This window comes from Heterodontus francisci, chromosome 6 (assembly GCF_036365525.1).
Source record: "Heterodontus francisci isolate sHetFra1 chromosome 6, sHetFra1.hap1, whole genome shotgun sequence".
Taxonomy (NCBI): domain Eukaryota; kingdom Metazoa; phylum Chordata; class Chondrichthyes; order Heterodontiformes; family Heterodontidae; genus Heterodontus; species Heterodontus francisci.
The window spans coordinates 16429205-16446063 of NC_090376.1; the positions used below are offsets into that span (position 1 = coordinate 16429205).

Consider the following 16859-nt stretch of genomic DNA (forward strand, 5'->3'; position numbering starts at 1 on the left):
ATTTGGAGGAAGTGAGTGGAGTTGAAGGAGAAGTTGTTCAATGTGAAAACAAGTTCAACCAGGCGGAGAAGGGTGGTGGTGGATGGGGACTGGTTGGACCTCTGTTCAAGGAAGAAATGGAGAGCCCTCAGACTGATCTGGTGGGGGAGAGAGATTAGAGTCATAGAGTCACAGAGTCGTACAGCATAGAAACAGGCCCTTCGGCCCATCGTGTCCATGCCGACCATAATGCCTATCTATACTAATCCCACCTGCCTGCCTTAATTCCATATCCCTCTATACCTTGCTCATTCAAGTACCTGTCCAGATGCTTCTTAAATGTCGCTACTGTTCCTGCCTCCACCACCTCCTCAGGCAGCTCACTTCAAATACCCACTATTCTTTGTGTGAACAATTTACCCCTTTGATCCCCTTTAAACCTCCTCCCTCTCATCTTAAATCTATGCCCTCTAGTTTTAGTCACCCCTACCATTGGAAACAGACTCTGGCTATCTACCCTATCTATACCTCTCATAATTTTATATACCTCTATCATGTCCCCTCTCAGCCTCCTTCGCTCCAGGGAAAACAGACCCAGCCTATCCAATCTCTCTTTATAACTCAAGCCCTCCAAACCAGGCAACATCCTTGGGAATCTTTTCTGCACCCTCTCTAGCTTAATCACATCTTTCCTGTAGTGCAGCGACCACAACTGCACACAGTACTCCAAATGCGGCCTAACCATCGTTATGTACAACTATAACATGAGTCCCAACTCTTGTACTCAATGCGTCAGCCGATGAAGGCAAGCATGCCATATGCCTTCTTCACCACCCTGTCTACCTGTGTTGCCACTTTCAGGGAACTATGTGCTTGCACCCCAAGGTCTCCCTGCTCAACAACACTGCCCAGGGCCCTGCCATTCACTGTATATGTCCTGCCCTGATTTAACTTCCCAACTTTTTAACTTTACATTAGGATTAATCCAAAAAATATTGTTTAACCAAGAAAGGATGGAAGAAAGAATAAGAGCAAAATACTGCGGATGCTAGAAATCTGAAATAAAAACAGAAAATGCTGGAAATACTCAGCAGGTCATGCAGCATCTGTAGACTTAACGGGCTGGATCTTCTCCTGATGGCGGGGGTTACAGTGGCGGCACTGGAAGTGGGTGTCGTTTCCGTTTGGGCCCGAAGTGGTTGGCCACAAGCGATCTTGCGGCAACCGGCCAATTGAGGAACACGAGGCGCGGGGGACATCCAATCCCATGCCAAAGGCAGCAACATGGATGATGAGGTCAGCCTTATTTAAAGGGCATCATATTTAATGGGCTGCCGGCCATACATTCATTGCTGCCTCAACAAAGGACTTCTTCCTGTTCCTGCTGCCTTGAACCATCCTGCTGCTACTGCTGCTCCCCTCACTGAGCACTCAAAGCAACCAAGGTGCTCACTGGAAGGCAACACCAACAATGGCAGAAGGAAGATCCTAGGTGGCCCCATGGTTCAGCGATGCCTCCATGAAGGCTCTCCTCCAGGCTGCAAGGGCAAGTTGGGAGTTCCTCTTCCCAAGGGAGAGGACCAAGCAAGCCTGGATGGAGATCACAGAGGAGGTCAGCAGATATGGGGTTACCCCTCTGAACCCAGATACGGTGCCGCAAACACTTCAATTACCTCATTTGGTCCGGCCAGGTGAATACTCCATGCATCCTTTCCCTTTGGGGCTTGTATGTGATAATGTGAGAGGGTTCGCTGAGGAGTGTTGAGGGAGTGAGGTGAGGCAGCAGTGTATCCTGCCAGAGGCATGGCTGTATCTCAGTGAGAGGTGCCTGTCTGTCATTGCTGACCCCCACAGGCTCCTCGAGAGTGGCCATATGCAGGTGGCGTTCTTGTGCCCCCATCACGGACTGCTGGGTCCCCACCAGAATAGGCTTTGTGCTCATCTCTGTGGGAAAACTAACAGACTTCCTTTTTGTGCTTGCAGGAAAAGATGGCCTACAACACTAAAGAGAGGGCCAAGACCGGCGGAGGGGTGCTATACTTCCGCATCCTTACCCCTATAGAGGTGGAGGCCTTGGTATTGGCAGGCCACCAGGGCACCCATGCAATTGCTGATGACGAGACAGGAGTGCCAAGCTAAGAGGGTGAGTTAATGAGTGTGAGTGCACAGGGGTGCATCTGGCACACATGAGGCATAGTACCCATGTGACAATGCTGCACAGATTGCACCTACAGTCTTGCTCCCTCAAATGGGCTTGAAGCGGTGGAGTGAGGCATGTCCGTTCAGCTCCTCCGCTTTGCCACCTTGCGCTGTGCACTTTGGTGGTGGACAATGGACTGATAAATGAACAGGGTGACGGCAGAATTAATTAAAGGTAAGGCGTTATTGAAATCTTTTTGAAAGGGCAGAAGGATCACAGGAAACGGCTATGTATTCGGGTGTCCTGAGCCTCCTTTGCACAGATCTCATTGCGCCTTGCCAATGGTCCAAGGGGTTCTTAACTTGCATCGCCTTGTCAGCTGCCTCCTTCACATCCTCCTCATCAAAGCAGGCATTGCAATCAGTGATGTTCCTGTCACTTAACACCTCCCCACTCTGCAGCACTAGATTGTGCAGTGTGCAGCAGACCACCATGATACACAAGACCCTTGCTGGAGCATACTGAAAGGCTCCACCACATTGATCTAGGCAACTGAATCGCACCTTCAAGGCCAATGGCCTGCTCAATGGTCACTTGAGTTGACCTGTGGCAGGTGTTGTACCGCTCCTCTGCATCTGTGCGTGAGTTCCTCACAAATGTGAGTAGCCATGTCTTTAATGGGTAGCCCTTATCTCTGCGTATCTATCCCTGAAGGCAAGTGGGGGAGGTGGGTGAGCTGGAAAAGCTGTGGGACCTGGACTACTGAAGTATGTATGCGTCGTGGCTGATTTCTGGGAACTGTGCACACACCAGAAGGATCCGCTTTCAGAAGTCGCAGAATAGTTGTACATTGAGCGAGTGGAAGCCCTTCCTGTTGATGAAGACCACTGGCTGGTCCATGGGTACCTTGATGGCCACGTACATGCAGTCGATGACACCCTACACCTGGGGGAAAACAGTGATGATCCCAAATGCAATGGACCTCTCCACCAGGCTTTCTGGATCAGATCGGGGAGATCTCACACATGTCCCCAGTGGATCCCTGGAAAGAGCTGAAGGCGTAGACGTTGAGTACTGGGTGTCCACGAGCCTCCATGGGTCTCAGCCTGTTCTGCAGCATGGCATAGAGATCAGTGATGGTCTTCCTGGAAAGCTGCAGTTTTTGGTGGCACTACCACTCGGACATTTGGAGAAAGTTCATCCTTGAGCTCTTCTGGGGATAGGCTTTTCTCCATGTGCTTGACTGTTGGTGTGTCCCGCTGCTTCATTCTGAGCCGTGTCCACCCAGAGGCTGGCCCTCTTACTGGTTGTGAGGTTGCTAATGTGCCCCTGCCAGTGACCTCCCTCCTTCTGAGCTGTTCCCCCCTCCTCAATGGTGGCTAGGGGGCCTGGGTGAATGAGGTCCATGGCAGGTGTCCTCTCTCTGATTCCTAGGCCTCCTACCAAGATTGCCCCCCTTTCCCAAAACCTGTCCCTGAGTCGTTTCCTCAGGGAACGTGCCATTGCCCCTATGTGACCTGGACCACATGTCCCCACACTCCTGACACCTTCTCCCCGCTTCTGCCAATGTCCAGCAGTTCCCTTTGCAAACCACCCTTTCTGCCACTGCATGCTGGCTCTCTCAATTGTCATGCAGACCCCCCACCTGCCAAGCATGAGGCATATTAATTTCTCCACATGGATATTAAATTTCTTGGTTGGAAAGACATTTGCATATTAACAGACAGTGTTTGGAAGGACAAAGCAGCCATTCCCTGACACATTCAACCCACAACGGACCCTTGGCTGGAAAGACATTTGCATATTAACAGACAGTGCTTAGAAAGGACAAAGGACCATTCCCTGACACAGTCAACCCACAATGGACCTTTGATCACCAGACATTGAAGGTGGGCGAACTCGCATTCCAGGTTGACTGCTAAGATAGCTGAATACACAAACGGCCATGGTCAAACTAGCTAGTCACATGACTAACCTGCTGGGCAACCTGAGTTTTTTGAATTTGTACAAACAGTTTTGGCAGAAAGACTTTTTGCTCCTGGACTGAGAAGATCTCTCTTGTCTGCTCCCAGCTCTTTCTCACAAGCCTGTGAATCCACTGAAGACACTTGAACCCCCAGAGAAAAAAGTCTCCTACAGCAAACAAGGTTTAAGAAGAATACTGGGCCCCAACGAAAACCAAGATCTACCTACAATCAAGGACTCTACAGTGAGCTCGAAGAACCGTAACAAAACCTCGTCAGATATTGCCTCAAACCTTTCCACTTTATTTTTCTTCTGCTCTTTTCTGTCTCTATTTGCATGTGTGTATCACGTATGCCTGCTAGCATGGGCGTGTCGTGTATCCGTTGGCGTTAACCGAATTTGAGTTTAAGTTTAATAAATTTCAACTTTTCTTCTTTAAACCTAAGAAAGCCTATTTGTGCTGGTTTCTTTGCCTTATAATTAGAAAGCGATGAACAAGGATTCACCAAGGGGGAGCTCAAAACAGTACGTTTAAAATTAAACCTTGTTACCGTAAGACCAGGTGAAGGCTAAGAGGGACCCCTAGACACCATTCCCACCTGATCGTAACACAATGGCTTTGTTAGAGAGCCAGCACTTATCCCCTTCTTCCTTACCACCCCCTGCTTCCTTGCTGCCGTGTTTCACCAGGCAGCTCCAAAGCCCGTGGTCCCAGTGTGCCAGTGGTAAAATCCAAAATGCCCCTTAACATTTAAATTAATTGGCCTTTAAATACCTCAGTTGGTGTCCTGCCATCACGATTTCAGAAGTCTGCCCTCCACGGTTCCTGCCGTTAGTAAAATCCAGAAGCTGCATCAAGACGTCGGACTTCCAGCCGAACGCGGTGCGCTCCCATTTTATGGCCACCCCCACCTTCAAACTCACTCTTAATGGCCCGATAACATTCCGGCCATCATTTCAGGCCAATGACCTTTCGTCGAAATGGGAAAAAATTAGAGCTATAACAAGTTTTAAGCAAGGATAGAGGCAGGGAAAGTGGAGCATGGGGAGGATAGAACAAAAGGAAGGTAAATGAAAAAGGGATGATGAACCAAGGCAAAAGAGATGGTAATGGGACAAGTAAAGAAACTTATGATGGGCCTAAAGGAGGTGTAAATGGGAACAGCAAAATCATTACCAACAACTGCTGTCTGAAAAATGGGGGCAGACATAGTGATCTGAAATTGTTGAGGTCAGTACTGAGTCCGGAAAGCTGTAAAGTGCCCAATAAAATGGTGAGATACTGGTCCTTGAACTTACTGTGAGCTGAGTTGGAACAGTGTACGAGGCTGAGAACTGAAAGATCAGAGCAGGAATAGGGCAGAGAATTAAAATGACAGGCGACCCTAATCTCGGAGTCATGCTTGTGGATTGGACGGAGGTGTTCTGCATAGCGGAAGGAAGGAAGGCTATCTGTTATTTTGGGGTAATCGTCATCTCTGACATAAAGATTCATTATGAGTGTTTGTGCATTGGCTGTACGTCAGTGGAAGAGCTGCATGTGGCTTATAGCATGGGAGAAGTTGATAGGCCAGTACCATGCGCATGTTTTGGGTTGGACTCATATTTATTTGACCTTTTTTGATTGGTTTGTTGATTGGTCTGTTGTGCATTCCCAGCACTTCTATGTTTTTTTAAAAGATTTGTAGCGTTAGTGGTTTTTCCCTTTTATTTTTACAAGATGCTATAATATTTTTCAATGACAGAAGCCCAGCTGAACTGCTCAAGCACAGAAAGTCTCATCTATTGCCACACCTTTATGACCTTCTCCTTCTCTGCTGGAAAGTAGGTTCTGTTCCACAGGAGATGCGTGATGCCAAAATCATCACACCATACAAAAACAAAGGCAACAAGAGATGACTGCAACAACTACAGGGACATCTCACTCCTTAGCATCACGGGGAAGGCCTTTGCTAGGGTCATAATTAAAAGATTCCATTTACTTGCAGAACAAGTGTACCCGGAAGTGCAGTGCAGTTTCTGTGCCAGCAGATCTACTGTGGATATGATCTTCTCCATGTGCCAGCTACAAGAGAAGTGTAGGGAACAGAGTATACCCCTTTACCTTACTTTTGTGTATCTCACTAAGGCATTCGACACCGTCAACAGGATTTTGGAAAAAATTGCCTGTCCACTGAAGCTCCTCAGCCTCTTCTACTTGTTCCATGATAACATGCACTGCACTGTACACTTTGATGGCTCCACTTCCAACAGTTTCGGAGTGAAGAATGGAGTGAAACAGGGTTGTGTCCTAGTCCCCACTCTGTTTGACATCTTCTTCTCCATGCTCCTGACCTACGTCTTCCCTGCAGATATGGAAAGAGTCTACTTGCACACCAGGTCAGACAGCAAGTTCTACAAATTATCAAGACTGAAAGCAAAGACAAAAACTCATCATGTCAAGAAAACAGTGGTCATGGGACAAGGCCCCTGATCACTAAATAACACCCCACTGGAAGTGGTTATCAAATTCTGCTACCTTGGGTCCACAGTGACAGGCAATTTGTCCCTTGATGCAGAGCTTGATACACGCACAGGGAAAGCAGCTACCACCTTTGACCGACTTGCGAAACATACCAAGCTGACCCTTAGGACCAAGCTGATGGTTTATAAGACCTGTGTTCTCGGCACTTTGCTGTATGGCTGTGAAACATGGGCAACTTACAGCTACCAGGTAAAGAAGCTCAGTAATTTCCATCTTCACATCTGAAGCACATTATGGCAGGACAAGATCACACATGTGGCAGTCCTCTCAAAGGCAGAGCTTCCAAATGGGTTGGCACTAATCAAACAGAGGCAGCTTTGGTGGATCAGACACGTCTGCAGGATGGAACATGGTCGCATACCCAAGGAACTTCTGTATTATGAGGTAGCCGGGCCAGACGACCAGTGGGGCGTCCAAAGCTCCATTTCAAGGACGCTTGCAAGTGTGACCCGAAGGCCCTAAATGTCGACTATTGCACTTGGGAGTCTCTTGGGCGGCACAGTGGTGCAGTGGTTAGCACCGCAGCCTCACAGCTCCAGGGACCCGAGTTCGATTCTGGGTACTGCCTGTGCGGAGTTTGCAAGTTCTCCCTGTGACTGCGTGGGTTTTCGCCAGGTGCTCCGGTTTCCTCCCACAGCCAAAGACTTGCAGGTTGATACGTAAATTGGCCATTGTAAATTGCCCCTAGTGTAGGTAGGTGGTAGGGAATATGGGATTACTGTAGGGTTAGTATAAATGGGTGGTTGTTGGTTGGCACAGACTCGGTGGGCTGAAGGGCCTGTTTCAGTGCTGTAAATCTAAATAAATAAAAATAAACTAGGTGGCAAAAGAGGAAAATGGCGACACATCTTGTGGACTGGTGTGCACTACCATGAAGAGCATTTGCTACAGCAGCTTGTCAAGAGGTGCCAATGTCAAAAACAACAACGCACAGCATCACTTGGCAGCTTCCCTTGTTTAAGAAGGGTAGCAGGGAAAATCCAGGTAATTACAGACCAGTGTGCCTGACGTCAGTGGTCGGGAAGCTGCTGGAGAAGATACTGAGGGATAGGATCTATTCCCATTTGGAAGAAAATGGGCTTATCAGTGATAGGCAACATGGTTTTGTGCAGGGAAGGTCATGTCTTACCAACTTAATAGAATTCTTTGAGGAAGTGACAAAGTTGATTGATGAGGGAAGGGCTGTAGCTGTCATATACATGGACTTCAGTAAGGCGTTTGATAAGGTTCCCCATGGTAGGCTGATGGAGAAAGTGAAGTCGCATGGGGTCCAGGGTGTACTAGCTAAATGGATAAAGAACTGGCTGGGCAACAGGAGACAGAGAGTAGCAGTGGAAGGGAGTTTCTCAAAATGGAGACGTGTGACCAGTGGTGTTCCACAGGGATCCGTGCTGGGACCACTGTTGTTTGTGATATACATAAATGATTTGGAGGAAAGTATAGGTGGTCTGATTAGCAAGTTTGCAGACGACACCAAGATTGGTGGAGTAGCAGATAGTGAAGGGGACTGTCAGAGAATACAGCAGAATATAAATAGATTGGAGAGTTGGGCAGAGAAATGGCAGATGGAGTTCAATCCGGGTAAATGCGAGGTGATGCATTTTGGAAGATCCAATTCAAGAGTGAACTATACAGTAAATGGAAAAGTCCTGGGGAAAATTGATGTCCAGAGAGATTTGGGTGTTCAGGTCCATTGTTCCCTGAAGGTGGCAACGCAGGTCAATAGAGTGGTCAAGAAGGCATACGGCATGCTTTCCTTCATCGGACGGGGTATTGAGTACAAGGGTTGGCAGGTCATGTTACAGTTGTATAAGACTTTGGTTCGGCCACATTTGGAATACCGCGTGCAGTTCTGGTCGCCACATTACCAAAAGGATGTAGATGCTTTGGAGAGGGTGCAGAGGAGGTTCACCAGGATGTTGCCTGGTATGGAGGGCGCTAGCTATGAAGAGAGGTTGAGCAGATTAGGATTATTTTCATTAGAAAGACGGAGGTTGAGGGAGGACCTGATTGAGGTGTACAAAATCATGAGTGGTATAGACAGGGTGGATAGCAAGAAGCTTTTTCCCAGAGTGGGGGATTCAATTACGAGGGGTCACAAGTTCAAAGTGAGAGGGGAAAAGTTTAGGGGGGATATGCGTGGAAAGTTCTTTACGCAGAGGGTGGTGGGTGCCTGGAACGCGTTGCCAGCGGAGGTGGTAGACGCAGGCACGATAGCGTCTTTTAAGATGTATCTAGACAGATACATGAATGGGCAGGAATCAAAGAGATACAGACCCTTAGAAAATAGGCGACATGTTTAGATAGAGGATCTGGATCGGCGCAGGCTTGGAGGGCCGAAGGGCCTGGTCCTGTGCTGTAATTTTCTTTGTTCTTTGTTCTTTGTTCACATGTAGCACTTGTGGCAGAACCTGCATTTTAGGGATTGGCCTTCACAGTCATCAACAAAGATGCACCAAGGGAAGACACCCCACCTAAATGGATTGTTTGCTGCATGTCCATTATCTTTCATAGATGGAAGGATGCCAACCAACAACAGACTTTGAGTACTTTTATGTTCTGTGACATTGCCAAATGCCCAAAATGGATACGTTTAGGCGTGAATTTCTTGAAGTATTCACTTCACCTGGGGAAGTGGCTCAGTTACTACTATTTCTTCCCCACTCCTTCCTAAAATTTCTCAAATGCTTCTGAACAGGCTGAGCCTCTGGTTAGCTAATTCTTGAGTGCTGACTTTTGCAATGCTGTGGGACAACTGCTCCTTGTCTGTCCTTGCAATTCAATTTTCAAGTTAAACAAATATCGGAAGAATATTGTGACTGCCAACATTTTGCAAGTGTACAGCTGTTCCGCCTGGCTCAGTGGATTTATTGACATTGATACTGATTTTAATTCATTAACGTGAATGGTCAAGTGTGTGCGTTTAAGAGCAGCAGTGCCATTATTTACTTTTGATAAGAAATGGCTTTTAGGGATCAAGTCTGTTTGTTCAAGTTGTGATGTGATAATTTCCTTAAGTGGTTAATCTCTACTTAATAACTTGTGTGATGGCTGCACTTTTGACTTGATGGAAGTTATTACATTTTTTACAGGCAAATTGGCCCCTCTTCCTTTATCCTATCATTCTGTACAGGTGGCTGTTCTTGCACAGAGAATGATCAACATGTGGAATAGACTTCAAGCTTAAGTAGTGGAGGCATAAACTTTGGACTCATCTAAAAACACAGATAGATGCTGTTAAAGCTGTTGCTAAATTGAAGAGTTAGGATGGGTCAAATAGCCTTACACTTTAGGAAGGATGTGAAGGCATTGGAAAAGGTGCAGACAAGATTTACAACAATGGTGAGAGACTTCAGTTACATGGATAGATTGGTGAAACTGGAGAGAAGAGAAGGTTGGGAGAAGATTTGATAGAGATATTCAAAGTCGTGAGGGGTCTGGACGGAGCAGATAGGGAGAAACCAATTCCCATTGGTGGAAGGGCTGAGAACCAGAGGACACCAATTTATGGTGTTAGGCGACATGAGAAAAAACATTTTTTACACAGCGGGTGGTTAGGATCTGGAATGCACTGCCTGAGAGTGTGGTGGAGGCAGATTCAATCATGGCTTTCAAAGGGAATTGGATAATTATCTGCAGAGAAAAAAATTGCAGAGCTACAGGGAAAAGGTGGGGGAGTGGGACTAGCTGAGTTGCTTTTGCAGAGAGCCGGCATGGACATGATGGGTCGAATGGCCGCCTTCTGTGCTGTAACCATTCTATAATTGTATGATCCTTATCTAACTTGTCACCTGTGAATTAAACCATACTAGGTGGCTTAAATATAGGAATAAATGTAGCAGTAGGAAGAGAATGTCAGTGTGGAAAGTTAATGTCAGTGGGCCAGTTGACAGTAAAGCCTGTAGTAGCCAACTGAGTAACACAAACATACACTTCCACCAGGTGAGGAAGGTGGGCAGGAATGTAAACTCTGATTGATTTTGTCCCTACCTAGCTTGGCACTGCTGAAGCCAGTTATAATAATCCTACTATCCTAATTCCCAGGATATAATTGGTCATTTAGCACAGAGTTGAACCTGGAACTTTCCTGGGGGTGTAATTCCTTCTGCCAATATTTTCAGCAAAAAGCAGTTATGAATATAAAAGAGGATGTTTTTGATAAACAATGGATAGAAAAAGTTCCTTTCCCACTGCTCAGTGTGGTTCAGTAACATTTACCACTGATGCTTGGGGAGTGCTTAATTCTCCTGAATGCAACCCAAGTAATCAGCTTATTGAACTTGTGGCAACCTTATTGCAGCAATTCTTAATTTCTGACTTTTCATTTGGTAAAGCTAAAAAATAGTGAGATTGTCTTTCATGTTTCTGAATAATATGGAAGGTTAGTTTTGTGTAGTGTCTTGATCTAGTTTTCTAGTTGACTTCTTTGAAGAATAATGACAAATCCAGTACCCGGACAGACATGAGAATGAATGTACAATTAGGAAGATACCAGAATGTGTATTAATTAGACCAATCTAGTTATCTGATGTCTCCATAAAGAGCTTCACATAATTATTCAGTTCATTAGAGATCATAATAAAAATTGATTTCCTCGCCTGTGTCTTCCCCGGCTTGCTGCTGTTGATAGCTTTCTCATTAAAATAAAATTTTAATGGGTAAGGTGACCCCTTTTTCATGTGTGTCAAATAGATCCAAGCAATGCAAAGCAGATCAAAGAGCACCTGACAGAGAAAGAAAGGTTAATGTTTTGTGTATCAACTTTTGGATCTAGAGGACAACTAAACTGCTTCTCCAATCTATCTTGTTCCTATTTTTCTTGCTAATCCACAAAAATCTTTATCCAGCCAATTTTCCAAGAATTTTGACTTAAGGTGGCATCTCATTTCTCAAGAATGTGAAATTTTAGTCAGACTTTTGGATAATAGTACAAAGATTCTTGATTCATGCTTACAAGTTAATTCAGCTAATTCTATAGAATAACGGGAATAATAAAAGAATGTGAGAAATATGGGCATTTCTCTCTTTACCTTGTAGGCTTAAAATGTAGGCTGCATCTCCTTTGTTTTATTCGTTTCATGGGACGTGGGCATCGCTAGCAAGGCCAGCATTTGTTGCCCATCCCTAACTGCCCTTAAGAAGGTGCAAATGGAAGACAAACGATAGTCAGTGCATAGGAAAGGGGTTTTATGCTGATGAGTAGGTGATTAGAATAGCTTGTTTGAACTGTTAATGTATACAACTTGACAGATGGAGTTCTGATTTTCAGCCATGCTCAGGTGTAAAGCCCAAACTGGGAGGAAATATGTGAAGGAAGCTGCAATGTTAAGTTATTACCACCTCACTCACCAAGGTGCAAAGACTTTTAACATCTCTGTTTACTTGTTTACTTTGAGAGAATTGACTTTTCATGAAAAAGAAATCCCAAAGCACAAAACTACAGTGCTGGCTGTTTGTTTCCAGTTTCTGGCACAAAAGTGATGAGCCATGTGTGTAAATTTGGAATTCATATAATCCACATGCATCATCTCATCTTGATGGTCTATGAAAGGAGAAATCTAACTGTTCCAAAGAAGATGTTGGTTGCCAACAGCCTGTGCGGAGATGCTTACTGAAATAGGGTATATTAATATAAAAGCAAAATACTGCGGATGCTGGAAATCTGAAACAAAAACAAGAAATGCTGGATTCACTCAGCAGGTCTGGCAGCATCTGTGGAAAGAGAAGCAGAGTTAACGTTTCGGGTCAGTGACCCTTCGAAAGGGTATATTAATGTTGAGGGACTCATCATCGCTGCGCTGTTGCAATTTTGTGCTGTTTTGCTATCTGCCTTCTCACAGGTAGGAGACACTGAAAAGAATTTTTATCGTTGTTCAGTCTGGTTGCAATTTGTATTGTAAGTACTTCCCCTATTACAGTTTAGGAGTTTCTCCAGTACTTTTGTTCATGTTCTCCTCCTGTTTGTCATTTATCTTTGTCTATAAGTGAAGGCTGAGGGAGGTATGAATTTCCGGTTTGGAAATCTTGTGAAATAATGAGTTAGACTGGAATAATATTTCACCAGTATGTGATCTGTAGCACATTCTGCCTTTCCACATATTTTAGAAGCAGGAGCCATCTTCTCTCAGCCAGTGGGCATTCGAAATGATTTATTCTACAGTATGTGCCGATCATGGGCTCTACCCTGACCAGTTAATCTCCTGAGAAAGGTTGTGTGAAGTTTATTTCTTTAATCCTCTCCCTTCCCCACTAGCCTTCCAGGTAAATTGGGCAAAACTCTGGAATGTCGATCTCTCTTTATCTCCTGCAGCTTTACATTAAAAAACCCAGGTGAAGGATCAAGACCCACAGTGCAGGACATGACGACGATTGAAAAGAGGAGACAATAAGAGACAAATCAAGAGAGACTGGCTGGCTGATATCAAGCTTGAGTCTTAAATGCCTGTAGATGGTAGGAGGAAGGGAACTTTCACCATTCAACATCCCAGATGTTCATGAGCACATCATCTTCTCACACAGTATCTGTACAATCTGTACTTACGTTTATAAACTCAATCCTGTTTAGGAAAGCAAAAGGTTCACAACAAGAACAAGAACATTTCCACACAAACATAGGCAAAAATCACCAAGTGATAGATTGCAATTTGATTGAAAAAGACTTACATTCGTATAGCAAAGTGCTTCATATACAATGAACAATGTGATTGTTGCTCTGAAGACATTCACTTTGCATACAGAAAATCCTATAGGTGGTGTCCTGCACTATGGAAAATGATGTTTCATCCCAGTTTCTCAACTTAAAACTATAGGATGCAAGGGAAATTAGATGTATCACTGTTTTGCGTGATTTATCTGCAATGAGAAGAATGTTTCTGGTGGTCTTTGTTAGGGAATAATTTTGGTCTTAATCTGTCTGTTTTGCTAACCATGATAACAGAAAGCCAGGGTCCGGGATTTTAAAAAAAATTATTTATTTGTTCTTGGGATATGAGCATCGCTGGCAAGGCCAGCATTTATTGCCCATCTCTAATTGCTCTTGAGAAGGTGGTGGTGAGCTGTCTTTTTGAACCGCTGCAGTTCATGTGGTGTAGGTGCACCCACAGTGCTGTTAGGAAGGGAGTTCCAGCCTTTTTATCCAGCGACAGTGAAGGAACAGCGATATAGTTCCAAGTCAGGATGGTGTGCGGCTTGGAGGCGAACTTGCAGTTGGTGGTGTTCCCATGCGTCTGCTACCCTTGTCCTTCTAGGTGTTTAGTTTAGTTTAGAGATACAGCACTGCAACAGGCCCTTCGGCCCACCGAGTCTGTGCCGACCATCAACCACCCATTTATACTAATGCTACACTAATCCCATATTCCTACCACATCCCCACCTGTCCCGATATTTCCCTACCACCTAACTACACTAGGGGCAATTGCTAATGGCCAATTTACCTATCAACCTGCAAGTCTTTGGCATGTGGGAGGAAACCGGAACACCCGGAGGAAACCCACGCAAACACAGGGAGAACTTGCAAACTCCACACAGGCAGTACCCAGAATTGAACCCGGGTCACTGGAGCTGTGAGGCTGCAGTGCTAACCACTGCGCCACTGTGCATTAGCGGGTTTGGAAGGTGCTGTTGAAGGAGCCTTGGTGAGCTGCTGCAGTGCATTTTGTAAATGGTACACACTGCTGCCACTGTGCACCAGTAGTGGTGAAGGGAGTGAATGTTGAAGGTGGTGGATGGGTTGCCAATCAAGCGGGCTGCTTTGTCCTGGATGGTGTTGATATTCTTGAGTGTTGTTGGAGCTGCACTCACCCAGGCAAGTGGAGAGTATTCCATCACACTCCTGACTTGTGCCTTGTAGACGGTGGACAGGCTTTGGCGAGTCAGAAGGTGAGTTACTCACCGCAGAATTCTCAGCCTCTGACCTGCTCTTGTATTTCTGGGTCTGGTCCAGTTCAGTTTCTGGTCAATGTTAACCTGCAGGATGTTGATAGTGGGGGAATTCAGCGACGGCAATGCCGTTGAATGTCAAGGGGAGATGGTTAGATTCTCTCTTGTTGGAGATGGTCATTGCCTGGCACTTGGGAGTTGAGGCATAGATCAGCTATGATCTAATTGAATGGTGGAACAGGGTCAAGGGGTTGAATAGCTGTTGCTATGTTCTTATCATGATGTTTATTGCAAAGGACAGGCACCTTTGGCAATTCAGCATTCCGTCAGTACAACACTGGATATATGTTCAAGGCACAGCAGGGGGTTTGAATTGACAATTTATAAGACAAATGTGCTACCAACTGAATCAAACTAGCCCTAAGAGATAATGGAAAGAAAACTTAGTGTTTTTATCGATATGGTTTAGTTTTTTGGACTGTGGAGATGAATATAAGCTGTACACAATGTGAGAAATGTGTACTTCATTTTCACCATTGCCAGTAATTGATATATCATTTAAATTTATTTTGTTAGAATATTATTATGGTGCATTTAGGGTGTAATCCACAACCCCTTTCATAGTGTCTGTTCACTTGCAAACAAGGTCTTTGATATCCACGACTTTATTGTGGATCATTACATTGACATCATGCGCACGATAGACATTTAGCTCACAGGTGGCAACATCTTTCCCCTTACTGAAGCCTCACCACTTGGCTATACCTTCCATCACCTGACCCATCCAAACTGCCACAGTAACAGTGAGGCAATTACCATAGATCGTGGTATACAAGTCAATCTTTGAAGCCTCCAAATAAAGGTCGGCTACCCAACCTGAACCTGACGGGACCCGACAACATGTGTTGGGCTCGGGTCGGGTCGGGCCGGGTTGGACATGCTCTATCACCACCTCCGGTAAGTGGCTCCAATGTTAATGTACTTTTTGGACTTGAAAGGTTGTTTTGTTACAGTTATTTTAAGCTTGTGCAGATAAGCAACAAAGTGAAAAACGGAAGGTAGGATAACTGATGGTTGGGTCAGGTCCGGCGCAGGAAAAAATGCAAGGACTCCGGCCGGGTCGGGCTCAGGGTCAGATGTGGTTCTGTTGGGCTTGGGTCAGGTTTCATTTGCAGACCTGAGCCGGCCTTTACCTCCAAATATCGGTCCAAAGGGAGGGGGGGAGTGGGGGGGGGGGTCGACTTATATGCCAAATATAAAATGTGATCCACCGGTGTGGGTGGTTGTCATTTTGAAATACGAAAAAAAAACACAGATAATTCATTTTAAATTAAAATTTAAGTTCCGAAGAAGGGTCACTGACCCGAAATGTTAACTCTGCTTCTCTTTTCACAGATGCTGCCAGACCTGCTGAGTGGTTCCAGCATTTCTTGTTTTTATTTCATTTTAAATTAATGTGGCATGGTTTATTGAATAAATTAATTCTACAAAGATACCTTTAACCACAATCAAAATATTTTAAAACCCGTCAAATTCATTGTCTTTGCTATCTGACGCAAAGAGTTCATCGAATTCATTCTGAGTCACTTTGGCGATGACATCATCGGATGGATCAGAGATGATGCTTTCAGTTTCATAATCATCCCTCCACAACAGATCTTCCTTTTCATCCATTGAATTGGAAATTACACATTTTTTGAACGATCTGATGACAATTTGTGTACGAATAGCATCCCACGATTTGATGAAGAAACTACACAGAACATCAAGCGGGACAGGGTGCATATTTCCATTCTTCACACTGTGTGAAGGTTTTTTCTCTGTCAACCATCCACCTATTCCATTCAGCGCAAACATGACCCCTGGTATAACTGCAATGTGAGTGTTATTTCTTCGCAGGCACATCTTGATCTTATCAGTTATATGTGATCTGAACATATCCCACAATAATAAGCTGCATTCTGTACATAGGCTACTGGGACGCCTATTCTACACATTATCAATGCATAGCTTCACTATATCCTCATCGATCCAACCATTGATGGAAATGCAGGGAACCTGATTTTTGGCATGGTTTTACATTTGAAATATTACCATTGGCTTTAGTTTCGTTCCATCGGCCATGCAGGCTAGTACCACCGTGAATCTTGTCTTTTCATGTTTTCATGAGAACTGTTTTCGAACCTTTCCACTCCACATTCGGTTGCTGGGCATATCGAAATTCATGAGCATTTCATCTATGTTGCTAATGTGGTATAATGAGTACTCTTGTTTTTGCCACTGATGGTGAATCACTGGAAACTGGTAATGTTGGCATCGAGGTCTTTTGGTAGTGTCTGAGCGATCATAGTCTTCTGCCGCAACACTAGACAT

General features: G+C 45.0%; 2 protein-coding genes across 3 annotated transcripts in view; both read left to right on the top strand.

The window, feature by feature from the left end:
* LOC137371149 (CD99 antigen-like protein 2) overlaps positions 1–4498 on the top strand; it is an 89293-nt gene extending 84795 nt beyond the window's left edge. The window contains exons 10-11 of one of the 2 annotated variants that reach the window (XR_010975187.1): positions 1963–2122; positions 4192–4498. The gene's annotated coding sequence lies outside the window, so the exon portion shown is untranslated. The remainder of the gene's footprint in view (positions 1–1962; positions 2123–4191) is intronic. The other variant, XM_068033178.1, reaches the window with a different exon arrangement.
* Positions 1–16859, top strand: part of LOC137371147 (E3 SUMO-protein ligase ZBED1-like) — a 137662-nt gene that overhangs the window by 32546 nt on the left and 88257 nt on the right. The gene's annotated exons all lie outside the window — the stretch shown is intronic.